This window comes from Canis aureus, chromosome 6, assembly GCF_053574225.1.
Source record: "Canis aureus isolate CA01 chromosome 6, VMU_Caureus_v.1.0, whole genome shotgun sequence".
Taxonomy (NCBI): Eukaryota; Metazoa; Chordata; class Mammalia; order Carnivora; family Canidae; genus Canis; species Canis aureus.
The window spans coordinates 22027837-22031976 of record NC_135616.1 but is presented as its reverse complement, the minus strand read 5'-3'; the positions used below and the strand labels follow the sequence as shown (position 1 = coordinate 22031976).

Below are 4140 nucleotides of genomic sequence, written 5' to 3'. Positions count from 1 at the left end.
CGTTGTTTAAAGAAAGTTTCTGATTAAACCAGATGAACAATCTTATTAAAACCCCATAGGAGCTATATACATTGGAGATTCTTAGGGTGGTACCTAAAACCATCTATGCTCTAAGCCTTAGTCTATATTCAGACCTGATAAAATTAGCTTTTCCATCTTGATTACACCCACGTATATCTAGATAGAAGACTGGTTCAGGTCAAAGGTATGAGTGGAGGTTACCATAATACTTATATTTCATTTTCTTTTTTTTTAACTGAAAGTTTATACTAAGAGAATGTTAAGGTGCAAGGTGATGTAGTTGCCGGGAAGTGGCCTGTATGGAACTGCCACTAGACTACTGGTGCTCACTGCACCTAACATAGGGCTACTAATTTGCACATTGCCAACACCACCATGCTGGAGAAATTCAACAAGAGAGACAATGAATCAGGTAGAGGCTCCAACCTATTCTAGTATCTTGAGAAGAGTGCAGTACTCCAGGAGGCCCATGTATTTCTTGAAACTTCTATCAATTCTCAAAAATGTGCCCACATCCTCACCAAGATCCTTTTCCTCATAAACCAAGGGAATGCTTAGGGACCACTGAAGTGACCATGGCCTTTGTTGCCATGACCAAGCTCTTTCAGTCTAATGATCCCACACTCGGATGTGCTTCTTGATCATCAAGGAGATATCTTGCATTGATGAGGATATTGTTATCATCACCAGCACCCTGACAATGGAAATGACCAGGAAAGAAGATGACCACCAGGGGCTGGCTATGCGTACCCTCTAATAGATTACTGAGTACCATGCTGCAGGCTGTTCAGTGCTACATGAAACAGGCCCTCATAGACAAGGTGCTCAGTGTCTCCAGCTCTTCCCTGGTATCTTGCTTGCACCTGCTGATGTGCAGCTTTGTCAAGCTCTGAGTGAATGAGGCCTAGGCGGCAGCATTCAGTGATAAACCTATAGTCCAGTACCATGCACTGGGGTTCGTCTACCATGTGCATAAGAATGACCACCTGGGGGATCCCTGGGTGGCGCAGTGGTTTGGCGCCTGCCTTTGGCCCAGGGCGTGATCCTGGAGACCTGGGATCGAATCCCACGTCGGGCTCCCGGTGCATGGAGCCTGCTTCTCCCTCTGCCTGTGTCTCTGCCTCTCTCTCTCTCTCTCTCTCTCTGTGACTATCATAAATTAAAAAAAAAAAAAAATTAAAAAAAAAATTTAAGAATGACCACCTGGCTGTCAATAAGCTGATTAGAAAGTTCACCAAGCACAGTCTCATGACTCCCTTTGCCTACGGCATGATGATGCAGGTGGCCAGCAAGCAGCTGGAGGAAGAGGATGGCAGCCATGACAGCCCACTGTTTGACTTCATTGAAAGCTGCTTGCCCAACAAGCATAATATGGTGGTGTACGAAACTGCACTGTCCATTGTCAATCTGCCAGGCTGAAGTGCCAAAGAGCTGGCCCCAGTTGTATCAGTGTTCCAGATTTTTTGAAGTTCATCCAAGGCCATTGCTGTGTGCACCCTTAATAAAGTGGCCATGAAGCATCTGTCAGGAGTGATGGCCTGCAATCTGGACGTTGAGAACCTGATCACATACTTGAATTGTAGCATCAGCACAGTGGCCATCACCACATTCCTCAAGACGGGCAGCAAAACTGCCTCATGAAGCAGATATCATCCTTCATGTTGGAGATCTCAGATGGGTTCAAGGTGGTAGTAGTCGAGGCCAATCAGTGCCAGAATTATCCTCAAAACATGCTATGGTCATGAACTTCCTATTCACCATGCTGTGGGAAGAGAGTGGTTTTGAGTACAAGTAAACCATCATGGACTGCACCATCAGCATCATTAAGGAGAACCCAGAAAGCAAGGGGACTCAGGCTGTTGTACCTGTGTGAGTTCATAGAGGACTGTGAGTTCACCATGCTGGCTACCCATGTCTTGCATCTCCTGGGCCAGGAGGGGTCCAAGAGCAATAATCTTCCATATATATCTGCTTCATTGGTCTTGGAGCATAAGGAGGTCTGGGCAGGTGCTGTGAGTGTTGTGGCCAAGTTTGGAGCCCAGAAAGAAGAGATGTTACCTAACATCTTGGTGTTGCTTAAGAGGTGTGTGATGAATGATGATAGTGAAGCAAGGGACCAAGACACCTACTATTTCAATATCCTGGAGAGGAAGCAGAAGGCCCTCAGTTCAGGCTAAATCTTAAATGGTCTGACTATTCTCATCACTGGTATGGAGAGATCTCTGCAGCAGTAAACTCTAGATCCATCAGAAAAACCTATTGACCTCCAGTCGGTGCCCCTGGCCACCATGCCAATGTCAGAGAAGAGAACCAAAAGCACCCCCATCACAGCTGCCAAGCAGCCTGAGAAAGTGGTAGCCACCGAGTAAGAGATCTTCCAGGAATAGCTGGCCACAGTACCAGAGTTCTATGGGTGGGGTCCCCTCTTCAAGTCCTCACTTAAACCTGTGACCCTCATTGAGCCAGAGACAGAGTATGTCATCAATGCACCAAACATACCTTCACAGACCACATGGAGTTCCAGTTTGACTGCAGAGACACACTCAATGATTAGACTTTGGAGAACATCACAATGCAGATGGAGCCAGCCCACAGAAGCCTACCAAGTGCTCTGCTGCAAGTCTGCCCCAAACCTATCCTACAACCAGCCTGAGACCTGTTACACACTGGTGGCACCCCAGATGTGGAAGGAAGACCCCACAGATGTGACCTGCACATTCAGCTGCATAACAAAGTTCACTGTCAAGGACTATGATACCACAACTGGGGAGATTGATGATGAAGGCTATAAAGATGAATATGTGCTGGAAGATCTGGATGTCATCATTGCTGATCACATCTAAAAGGTCATGAAGTTGAACTCTGAAACAGCCTGGGATGAGGTAGGGGATGAGTTTGAGAAGGAAGAAACATTCACCTTGTCTAGCATCAAAACACTTGAAGAGGCTGTGGGTAATATGGTGAAATTCCTGGGAATGTCCCCTGAGAGGTCAGACAAAGTGCTGGGTAACAAGCATACCCACATATTGCTCCTGGCTGATGTGTTCCAGGGTGGTCATGGCATCCTAGAATTCTCAACTGCTGCTTTTGGACATGGTAAGAATGCAGATGACAGTAGGACGTTCAGAGAAGTCAGTAGATATCATCTTGACATCTATCTGTGGGCTAAGACACCAAACTACTTGGACCCTATTCCTGCCCTTTTCTTCTTAGCACTATGCAGAAGTCACACCTACCTCCTGAACCCAGTGGAAACTTCCTCCCAAACTTCAGTATTCAAAAACAATTAGGAATTACTGAAAAAAATAATTTGCTTAAATTTAACTCCTGCCCACTACTACTAGAGGTTAACTTTTTTTTTCTTTTTAATTTTTTCAATAGGGAATGATTTTAGCTTGTCCCAGAACCTGCTACCCTGCCTGTCAAGGAAAGGATATCCAAGTGAATAAAATACTTGCACTTCCTCTTGAATTTATATCCAAGGAAACCATCTTATCCTGATAAATCAATCAGCAGGTATTTTAAAAAATAAATAAATAAATAAATAAATAAATAAATAAATAAATATTAAGTTATAGGAAGAAATACACATAGACATTTGGGATTTTACAAAAGAGTCGCCTTGTCAGAATTTGTGTTAATGGAGCTTAAATTAGCTGGTGATAATTCTGGAACTTTATGGCCTGACATACCTTGTCTTTAACATCTTCCCCAGGATTCTGAGATGTACCACAGAGAACTGAAGTGCTTAGGCACTGGAGGTGTTTGAGCTTGTCTCTGATGTCAAGAATCTTATAACTAACACATTACCTCGTGGTAATGGTTTTGGAATAATGTGCAAAGCAAAGTCCTGCCTTACAATGCCGTGGTCTGTGATTCCTAGGGAAAAACAGAGCAAAAACAGAATAGCAGAGAAAACCATTATTTTTGAGAAAACAAGTGCATCCAAATGTATGGGTTCAATTATTTTGGTGGAATCTAACCACCACATTGGGGCTGATGCAGAAAAGTTCCTACAGGAAATGTCAGGCTCAAATCCCCTATATCCTGTCCCTGGGAAAAGCTGGTAAGCCTCTATGGTTTCTGCCTTAAAGCTTCCAGTCACCTGTGAAAATGCTT

At 44.2% G+C, this 4140-nt stretch overlaps 1 pseudogene; it reads left to right on the top strand.

Annotated features, from left to right (window-relative positions):
* The first annotated feature begins 396 nt into the window (after positions 1–396).
* On the top strand, positions 397–3234 carry LOC144315355 (coatomer subunit gamma-1 pseudogene; annotated as a pseudogene).
* The last annotated feature ends 906 nt before the right edge of the window (positions 3235–4140 follow it).